The sequence below is a fragment of the Triticum dicoccoides genome, chromosome 5B (genome assembly GCF_002162155.2).
Source record: "Triticum dicoccoides isolate Atlit2015 ecotype Zavitan chromosome 5B, WEW_v2.0, whole genome shotgun sequence".
Lineage (NCBI taxonomy): Eukaryota > Viridiplantae > Streptophyta > Magnoliopsida > Poales > Poaceae > Triticum > Triticum dicoccoides.
In genome coordinates this window covers 419,076,460-419,088,213 of record NC_041389.1, presented here as the reverse complement: position 1 = coordinate 419,088,213, position 11,754 = coordinate 419,076,460, and positions in this window count along the sequence as shown.

Below are 11,754 nucleotides of genomic sequence, written 5' to 3'. Positions count from 1 at the left end.
AATTAATGGATGCGGCAAATCTTTTGTCTCCAGTTTAAAAAAATAAAAATTGTTAATGCATCATAGCCTTACATGTACCTTGCTTTGCACTATATACACTCATAAACGTAGCCATTTAAAGAAAAGAGCATTTGCTAGTACAGCCTAAGAAAGTTAACAAAAAGTATAACCTTCACATGGATATTAGCTAGGTTTTACCGTATATGAGCTGCGAACATCCCTACTTCAAATATGCTATAAATAAGTGAAGGATCAATTAAAATGAGAGATTCATATTTGTGTATATCTATTGAAATCTGTATATAACCTTAAAATGATATTTAAGCCTACACTGAATGTCTCATTTTTGTTGGATCGAAAAAATTAATTACAAAATCTTTACCCTCGAAGTTCATTGAAATATGGTTCTATGTAAAATGGGGAGTTCATATTTGAGTAAGACTCTTGACAATCTTTATGCACCCTTTAGAATATTATTATGAAGATACCCTACTTATGTCATACTCCATTTGTAAACTAATGTAAGATCATTTAGATCACTACTTTATTGATCTGAAATATCTTATATTAGTTTATAGACGAAGTACATTTTCTGGACGGATAGAACTTTAATTATCAATTATTTGCACTTAAAGTTAAGTAAATCAATGATCTATTTAAACGAGGCATTTATATTTCTGTAGAGCACTTGAAAATTTGTAAGAAAGAACGGGTTTAAAAATATTAGGAAGCTACCTGGATTATACCATTTTTGGATCTGCTAACGTTACTTATAAATTATTTATCCTAATAAATAAATGGTCTATTTAACTGAAGGATTTGTATTTTTTACAATTGTTTAACCTTTAAATAATATTAGGAAGCTACCCCAATTATCTCATATATTTTGGATGAACAAAACAACTACTTATAGATCAAACCCTACATATGTGACTGAAGTATTATATATTAAATAGACAGGTCAGCTATGTTTTGTGCATGTGTGTCTAAACAATACCTTATAAACCTTGTTCAAACCAAAACCCAAAACACATAGACCCTTAATCATCACTCAGACAATCTAGAAACGAAAACATGGAACCAAAGAGCTACACCACTAACAAACTTGTTTTAATAGCCCCATCAGTGGTAACTCACCATTGAGGAGTCTATTTGCGCACCTCTGACGAGCCAGCTTCCCTGATGATAGGATGCCTCTCTACTGAAGATTCATGGTGATGCACCGCTAGCGATGGGGCAAACTGACACTTGAGGTACTAACACATTATGATTGCAGCCCCGTCCTCAAAATTGTAAGATGTCCCCGCAACCATCCCTTTTCTCGTATTCATAATCCTCTGTGCCTCCCCGTGATCCCCTCCACCTCATCTTACCAATTCCGCAGCACCTATGTCTCAACTCAATTTGTGGTCTCCCGCGCCAAACCCCTCTCCTGGTCGATGCCCATTGCCTCACCTCTATGATCTCACACCCTATCTTGCCCAACTCTATGTGTGACCTCCCGCTCTAGACTTACCTCCTTGATCCCTGTAGATCGATGTTGTCCAACTTGATGCCGTGTGTTGTGTCACACATCATATTGGTCTCCTGATCACTTGCACCTCCCTGCTAATACATGCCACCTCCATGTCGACACCATGTTTGGTTGATGTTTACTACACATTTTTATTCTTGTAGATATTTGTTGAGCCTCCAAGCGTATAGGTTTGTAGAACAACATCAAATGCCCTGAAGTGGATGACCTAAGATTTATCAATCCATGGGAGACATAGGATGGAAGTATTCTCCTCTAAAGCAATTCTTCAGCTACGACTATAGTCTCATGTTTCCCAATCACACTTATCATAGTTGTCAATTGCCTATGTGCATTATTCTGATAAGAGATTGATAATATAGATGATAGAAGTGTCTTTTTATTTTGGGAATAAATAAAATTGGAAATTAGATGTGTGAAAAAAGTGAGTGAAATGAGGTTTTGATGGTTGGAAACAAAGCCTATAGTTCATTCTTTTTCTAGTAGCAACTCTCATCATTAGTAATTTCCTTAAGATACCTAGTTTAACCACACTAAGTTATCATTTATAGGGTAAGCATAGGTGAGGCCTTGTATACATGGCAAAGCATCACATCCTAATGACTATCTTTCTAATCCCAATCTATGGAGATGTACCCTAATGTCACCACGAGTGTCTCCCAAGATTTTTTACTAAATAATAACCATATGATCTCATGATACCCCGGGTTCAAACACACACCATTACCAACATGTGTTGAACAATATTTAGGCCAAAGTACAAAAACTTATATATGAAAGCACATCCTACAATTGCAACACCGTTGACAAACTCAATACCACAATCATGTTAGAAATCCCATGTGATCGAGAGAGAGAGGGGGGGGGGGGATGTAGCTACTACTTACAAACCCATAGCTTCAATGGAGTCTGCTCACACATTGCCATCGGAAGATTGAAAAGATGAATCCAAGGTGAAGGTGATGGTGATGGTAGAGGTGTCCTCGACGGGTTCTAGTGCATCCAGACCAGAGGGGAAGAGCCTCCATCTTTCTTCTTCTTCCTTGGCCTTCTCCTTTGCAAAGAGGGATGTTTCTCCTCTAGTTTTTTTGGCTATGGTGTTGGAATGGTGAAAGACTCTCCTAGATTGGATCTAGTCTTCGAGGAGCATCCTCTAAGTCCTACTTTCTAACCCTCGACACAGTTTTAAACATTGCTAGATCTGCATAACTCTAAGAAATTTAGAAAACGTTATGAGTTAATAATATGAGTTCCTTGATACCCTCAAGAGGGCAACCCTATGAGACATGGACCCCACACAGTTTCCCCCTTGGAAATGTGATAGAGGCATCCGAGATCCCCGTGTGGCCCCAACCCTCCTCCTTTGGCATGCCTTTGTGATCTTTCTCAAGTATTCCATGAATATTTTTGGTTTTTTTCTTTGCTCGCTTAGATGTTTCTTGAAATCAGCAACAGAAAACCTTACAAAACTACCATCTAGCAATTTAGTATTACCTCCGTCACAAAATGCTTGTCTTAGATTTGTCTAGATACGTGACTAGATACATCCGTATCTAGACAAATCTATGACAAGAATTTGGGACGGATGGAGTAGTAGATTAGTCAAAGAAAATATAAATATTGAATAAGAACCATAAGAAATACGATATTAAACTTCAAAAGTGTATTGATATTTTAGAAGGCATCAACATCCTAAATCTTAATCCATGCTAACAATACATGGAGCACCACACTAAGTATAAAAGGGAGAATACCCTTGTCATTGTAGGGTTGGATTACCCAACATAGGTCACCGTGTGTTAATAGATTACTATATATGTGGTGTACCTTCTTAATGAACTTGGTATTTCATGGTTATTGTGAATCTACAAGGAGACATAGCTATCTAACTAAGGTTGCATCAGTAATAGGCACTTTAATTTGATGGATTTGTTATGCATTTTTATTATTAATGTGTAGTATAGATAAGGTAGATGTACATGCTTTTCTTTTAATGCCATCAACTGCTAGTGAAGCCCATGGTTGTTTTACTTTGTTAAAACCGCAAAATGATGGCACACTTAAAGATATCTTTTTTATTAGATCAAAAAATATAAAGGCCTTTCTCTTGCAAATCTAACAATGTGTTCGTTGAAATACCAGTACACCATCAACAGTTGCTAGGTGTGTTGTGGACATAAGAGAATTTATTTATCATTATTGTAGTGTTGCTTGGGGGCAACTTAACACCATCATGTGACACTCATAGACTAATAAATCTTAAGGTCTTCACCTAAGTTTTTTTGTCTAAGTCCCTATGCAACTAATGGTTGAAAAAGAAGTTAAACGAAGTAGCTAAACAGATGTATAAGTAGAACTACACATGAGTTAATACTTCTAAATGTTTCCCTTTCCTAATAGTCGGATTTTAACCTTCTATTTTTTTGCGGGAAAACTTCCGATATATTTATTTTCAATGATGGCAGTACAACGAACGCCAGAAATAATAAAAATTACATCCAGATCCATAGACCACATAACGACGACTGCAAGCACTAAAGCGAGGCAAAAGCGCGCCGCCGTCATCACCCCTCCCTCGTCGGAACCGGACAAAACTTTTTGTAGTAGGCAGTTGGAAAGTTGTTGTGCTAAGACCCATAGGACCAGCGCACTAGAACAGCAACCGCCGCCGTTGAACAGTTGCGTATATCGGAAGGATCCAACCTAAAGACACGCGAACGTAGACGAATTACGACTAGATACGAGCAAATCCATCAAGGACAGATCCGCCGACAACACACCTCTGCATGCCCACTGACGATGCTAGACGCACCACCAGGGCGGGGCTAGGCGAGGAGAACCTTATTCCATCATGGAGCCGCCGTCGTCTCGTCTTCCTGAGCAGGACACAAACCCTAACAAAACTCGAATAAACATAAAATAGGGAGCCCTCCCACCGACAAGGGTCAGGATCCACCATGCCATCATGGCCCTTAAGCCACTGGAGACGAGGCGGACCGGCGGCGGCGTCGACGGGAGGCAGAGAAACCCTAGTCTTTTTTTAGGGGAAGGGGCAGCTGTGTTATGTGGCATTTCATATGATTTCTCATATTTTTACTATTATCTATCAACTTCTTTTCCATTTTTCCTGATTTTTCACCATGTCTTGTTTCTTTTGGTTTTTCCTATCTGTTTTGATTTTTCTTTTGTGGTAAAAGAATCTTTTAAAGTTTGACTAAACACCGATGCCAAAAAAGCGGGCGGTTACTGGTTAGTACAGGTGTTAATGGATCCAACCCACTGGAGATCAAAATTTTCAAGTTTAGCACATGCGTGTCTCACCAAGATTTCATCCTTTCGGTGGTAGGCATGCGGTGAAATTGTCGTCTTCAAGCCATGCGATTCCAGTCTTCGGTATAGGCCAAGTGTGTACATTTGTCTCAGCATGCACACATGCGTCTATATGCCGATACTCGGTATTTCTCAAAAAAAAAAAACATGCTTAAAGAGTTTATGGACAAAAATATATCTATCTTTTTGTTGAAAAAATATATATATTCCTGGAGTATACTCCGTACTATTTTCTTTTTACTGTTAGCCCAAGCAAAGGGAAAAACATGTCTGGGAGGCGAAGATGGCTTCAGAAATAAATGCTTGCGGCCCGGTTCACTCCAATCAAGCTGACTTTAGCCAACCCCATCCTACTTAATGCACCTTGCTGTCCTCTATTGAGAACTCATTACACACTGCCAGAAAATTTTGCCACGTGTGTGTGACTTAGATCCAAATATTATATACTCCCTCCGTCCCAAAATAAGTGTCTCACATTTGTACTATCTTTAGTATAAATTTGTATTAAGCTCAAGACACTTATTTTGAGACGGAGGGAGTATAAAACCAGTATTAGTATAACATAAGTACAATACTGAGACTAAAAATCTACTCCTATTTTAAAACATTCTATAGAAACATATTAAAAATGAGCATGGATGGTGGAACGAGCCACATGATAAACACAAAATAAATAGATTTGATGTTTCTTGCAGATCTCCATAATTCATAAAACCAGATGATACCCCGCATGTTGTTGTGGGAATCAGTTGCAATATACTTTTTTTGTGCAGAGATCAGTTGCAATATACTTAAAGAGACTTGATTGCATGTAGCATGAATTTTTGAATTAATAATATGTGAATTAAAACAAAAATGCATATTATATATAGTATTTGATTATTGTATAGTTTAAAATATTTTTTAAATATAAATGGCATAATATAATTGAAAATACTTTTAATACATGTAGAGTGGACCTTTGATGAGGTGGCATGTGGGGTGAGGTGAGACGTTTGCATGGGATTAACTAATAATGATTTTTTTCATATGCATATCGTAGTGGGTCTTTAATGATGTGGCATGTTAAAATAGTAAAAGTAGTGGGAATGAACTATTTAGGTATATAGGGTAAGTTCATTTGTAAGTTTGAAAATAAGTTCATCGGTTGCACATATAATATACAAAATTATGACATGTGGTAAACAACATTTTATTAGTCACCATCGTTTTAATTAAGAAAGTAAGCATGGTTGTTATGAGTTAACTTACTAATTAATTAGGACTCCATTGTTAATGCACATCTTAATCATGTATTCAGCTGCTGGCCACGTAAATGTTGGAGTGCAACCTAGAAATTGTGCAATCCAATGAATGGGGCATATTCAAATAAGTTACTAAGGTGTTGAGGACATTTACGGTAGCCATAAGCATTTTTAAAACTCACCAAGGAGTAACAGTAATAGTATTGGTTAATTGTCACGCTTTGTTTTATAAGTCGACATGCTTTATTGACCCATTCTATATGTTTTGCAGGGTTTTTTGTGTTAGCGTGCTACTCTGACCAGTAAATGTCTGTGACCCACTCTTTAGAGCTTTCCTGTATATTACAGAGATCAAAGAAAGGTCAAATCCAACGTAAACATTGTAGGACAACCAGATGCCAGCAAAAAAGCGCAGGTTATTATTTTCAGATACGCGAGAATGAATATATGCATGACTATTATAGTACTGAAGATTTTCGAATACACGAGAATGAATATATGCATGATTATTATAGTACTGAAGATTTTCAAATACACGAGAATGAATATATGCATGATTATTTTCTAATATGCGTCAATTAATATATCCATGATTATTTTGAATACATGACAATGAATATATGCATTACTATTTTCAAATATATGAAATTGAATATTTCAAATGCACAACAATGAGTACATGGCTAATGTAATTAGCCAAATATTGCTATCGAATAATAATTAATCAGATAAGCACATCGTGTGCATTTCTCATGGAAAAATATTCACAATTAGAAAATGTGTTTTTTATTTATTATTTTCTATAGTACATTAACAAGGTGGATACTATGTATGCACAATTAACAATTTCTGATTACACCAAATGGATACAAGCATATTTATCATTACTAACAATTGTGTATGTGCAATGCAAGTTTGCACATCATACATCACATGCTGATCTAACTTATTATTGACAATACTCATCTTATTAAGAAGAAAATGTTTAAGTTATCGAATAGTAATAAACACTATGAATTAATTTGATACCGAAATAATAAGTTTATTAGGTAGAATCATGAAAGTCGCAAAACGCATATAATGTGTGTAGAAATATCGCAATAGAATCGATTTAAATCGTCTATCATGAATTAACAACTCAAAAAGAAACTATCATGAGCCATCAGATTAAAAATGAATGGGCGATTCAGATTGCTTGGATTCTACTAAATCATATAGTTTTGTAGGTATATATTTCACATCCCTTAACCAGATACGCTGCACCACAATTTTTTGATCATCTAGGGAACTTTTTACTCCTCATGCTCACTGATGTTTTTGTTGAACATGACATATATGTATCTCCATACAATTAATCTTTCTATAGTCTCTAGCCTTATACAGTTGACTTCTAGAGATATGGTAGGATTAGTTGGCTTGTCACGCAAGACATCTCGTGTATATATTGTGACCAACTCCGAGGAATACAATTGAGTTGCATCCCATATCTTTCCTACATTGTATTAGTATTCACCGCGATCTCCACCGCTTCCGCCCTACACAGCCGTCGCTCCTCCCTGTAGCCGCCGCTGCCCCTCTCCAAACCCTAGGCCGCCGCTGCTACTCCTTCCCGTAGTCGCCGCCGCCTCTTCCCAAACCCTAAGTCGCCGCCGCTACTCCTTCACGTAGCCGCCGCCGCCCCTCCCCAAACCTACGCAGCCGCTGCTACTTCCCCAAGTCGCCGATGTCTTCTCCCCAGCCACCACCAAAACCCTAACGCTGCCGCTCCCCACCTCCCTCTCACCACCACCATGACCCGCTCCAAGGTCGATTCCTCCGACGCCGGCTCCTTCGCTGGCGCCATGTTCGCCTCTGACCGCCTCAACGAGCTCCACATCAAAGATCACGTGCCTTTCGTCCTCGACCTCGACTCGCCATCCTACAGCGCATGGCACACCTACTTCGCTCTCTTGTTTCGCTCCTACCATCTCATCGAGCACGTTGACGGGAGCGTCAACTTCCGCAACATGAAGGATGACGACGAGTGGCTTGCCATGGACGCTTGCATCGTCAAGTGGCTCTTCCTCACCATTTCACAGGGTCTCTTCGACATGGTGAACTCCCATGACCCTTCGGCGTACACCATGTGTACACGGTTGTGCGACCTCTTGCTCGATAATCAACTCCAACGCCATGTCTTCCTCCAAGGAGAGTTCTTCACCCTGCAGCAAAACGATCTCTCGATGAGTACTGCATGCGGCTGAAGGTTCTCGCCGACGAGCTTCGCGACGTCGGCATGACCATCGACGACTCCATCCTCCTCACCAACATCCTTCAAGGCCTCCACCCCGACCTCGGCCAGTTCACCGCCAACCTCTCCCTCATCACGCCGACGTACACCAAGGCCGTCATGTATCTTTGCATGGTGGAGAAGTGTCTTCGTCACGCTACTCGACAGGCGAACCACACCGCTCTTCACGCCGGTCTCGTCGCCGGCCATGGCGCGCCTTCACCCACGCCCGCGCCCATCCTCCTGCTCCGATCCTGCCACCCGCGCCCGCCCCCGTTGGTGGTCGCAAACAAAAGGGTCGGGGCGGTCGGCCTTGCAACTCCAACACGGCGTTGCGCCCTCCTGCGAACCCCGCGGCATCCCCTACTCCACCTTGGCTATCTGGGTACAACCCCTGGACGGGCGTCGTGCATGCTTACTCCATGACCGTCCCCCGCCCCCTACTCTGGGCATTCTTGGACCATGACCGACTTCTCATCAGGCGCTGCTGACGGTGCCCGCCCCCGTTCCTATGGCATATGGCAATGTCGTGGCTTACGGTGGCCCTCCGACCTACGGCGCGTATGGTGGCGCTCTTGGTAGTGCATGTGACCCATCGCTCCTCTCCACCCTTCACGGTGCACCCTCACCAAACACCTACAACGGAGGCGGCAATTGGTACATGGACACCGGCGCTGCCACTCACATGGCCTCTAACCCCGGTATCCTCTCCCGTGCCTCCCTATATCCTTTCTCCTCTCGCATCGTGGTTGGTGATGGCGCCTCTATTCCCATCACTCACCACGGTTCGTACTCCCTCCCGTTTACTTCTTCATCTTTAACTCTCAGTAATGTGCTTGTCTCACCATCTTTAATCAAAAACATAGGTTATGTTCGTACTCTTACTCGTGAACATCCTGTCACTATTGAGTTTGACGCTCTTGGTTTCTCTGTCAAGGATGCTCGCTCCCGGAGGATTCTGCACAGATGTGATTCTCCCGACAATCTCTACCCATGCGGTCCTACTACGAGCGGCGGTCCGGTTGCTCTCCATGCCGATGTCTCGCTTTGGCATGCTCGACTTGGTCATCCCGACGCCGACACTCTTCATAAAATTTTGAGCACTTTTCCCTTTTCATGTAATAAATTAGCGGCTCATACTTTTCATGCTTGTCGCATCGGAAAACACTTTCCTTGCCGTTTTCTTCATCTTCATCAATTGCCACTTTTCCTTTTGATGTTATTCATTGTGATGTTTAGACATCTCCAGTGCCTAGCAATTCAGGCTTATCATATTACCTTGTGATTATAGATGATTTTTCTCACTTCACTTGGACTTTTCCGTTACGCCGTAAATCCGACGTCGCCTCCACCCTTCACTCCTTTTATGCTTATGTCAACACCCACTTTCATCGCACCATTGCTCACCTTCAAACAAATAACGGAAAAGAATTTGATAACCTCGCCATTCGACACCTTCTATCCACCCATGGCACCATCTTTTGTCTTACATGTCCATATACATCCCAACAAAACGGTCGTGCCGAACGTGTCCTTCGCACCCTCAATGAGAGTTCGTGTGTTGCTTTTCCATGCACACATGCCCACACGGTTTTGGCCAGATGCTCTCGCTACCGCCACTCTTCTCCTTAGGCCCCCTTTGTTTGGGCTACAGATTCCTGAAAATCACTTTGCTATGGATTCCTAAGAATCAGCTGTGGCTCTGGATTCCTGAGAATCAGAATCTGACTATTTGTTTACCCTGTTGTTTGTTAGCTTTAGGAGTTGTGGGTGTTGTGAAATGTCAGTAACGCCCTCGACTACTAACTATGATGTTTATAGTCAGATTAAAGCACAAGTTATCTGTTTTGATTTGATAAAGTGAGAACTAGCACAAAAACACAATATATAGAATATTTATTTCTAGAAATGACATGATGTATGAATATATCATCCTAAACATGCATATCAAATGTAACATCCAAAAAAAGAATCAACCCTCGTAGTCTTCCATACGAAATATATCATCCAAAAAACACAATATATAGAATATTTTACTAAATCTGAACAATGCTACTGCTCCAATCAAGGCCCATTACTAAAGCAGTTCATACATAAGAACATAATTTAGAGCATCAAGCAAAAAATACATTTTTTGGGACTGATGAACAAATACCTTCTCAAAGGTAGGAGATGGGGCAGGGCTGGTGCAGTCGGGCAGGAGGAGGTGGAGTCAGGGGGCAAGGGGGGCCTCCGGCGTGGTGCGGTTGAAGCTCCGTCGTGGTGCAGCTGAAGCTCCGGCGCTGACGCAGGTGGAGCACAGGGGCGAGCTGAGAGCAGGGGCAGCAGGTGCTAAGGAACGGCGGCGTGACGGATCTGATGCGGTCGGTGTATGGCCGGGGGCGGCGGAGACTGGATCCACATGCCCTGCCGGCAACGGGCCAGCGACGGTGGCGGCGGGCGAACCCTAGAGAGCCATCCCCTCTCTGTTTTTCTGCCTCTGTTCGGTATGTGTGGATGTGTGCGAACGAAAGGATGACCCTGTCGATGGAGAGGTTGGGCTGGGCACGCGGTGGCATTTCCATTGTAATAACGGTAGAAGTTGGACCATATTTGAAAGGGGGTAAGTGGCAGCTCGGGAATCAGCAAAATCGCTGATTCCAGCTTCCGGCCGCGTCCAGTGCAAGTTCGAGAATCGATTCTAGGCATCTGATGTTGGAATCTGACTGTTTGTTTGTGAATCCGATTTTGACTGTGCTAGAATCCAGGAATCACTATCTCTAGCCCAAACAAAGGCCACCTTAACATCCGGCCTTGAAAACCATGATGGAGCTATACACCTCATCATATTTTTTTCGGGTCTCCTCCATCCTATGACGATCTTCACGTCTTCGGTTCCTTGTGTTATCCTAACATCACCGCCACCACTTCGCATAAACTTGCGCCTCGGTCTCTTGCTTGTGTCTTTCTTGGCTACCAACCCAACACCAAAGGCTTTCGCTGTTACGACCCCGTCTGTCATCGTGTGTTCGTCTCGCGGCACGTTTACTTTGATGAGGTTGTCTTCCCTTTTCAGCAGGTTACATCGAAGCAGCCTCGTCTTCGGATGCCCTCACTCTCGGCCTCGTGGAGCCCTTGAGCTTCCTGTGCTGCGACTGCATGCTTCTCCAGCGGCCCCTTCGGTTCCCTCGGCGGGACCTCCTTTGTCGACTTTGGTGGAGCCGGTCTCGTCTTCGTCGGTTCATGAGGAGCCGGCCTCGCCTTCGCTGGTTTCGGTGCCAGCCCCTGCCGGCATGTCGGCGCCTTCATCACCATCTACAGGTGGTGCCTCCGTCATCGACGCGAACTCCGCGCCAGCCCGGGGGGCGCCTCCACGGTCGGGTCCTCGGCCATCCCAT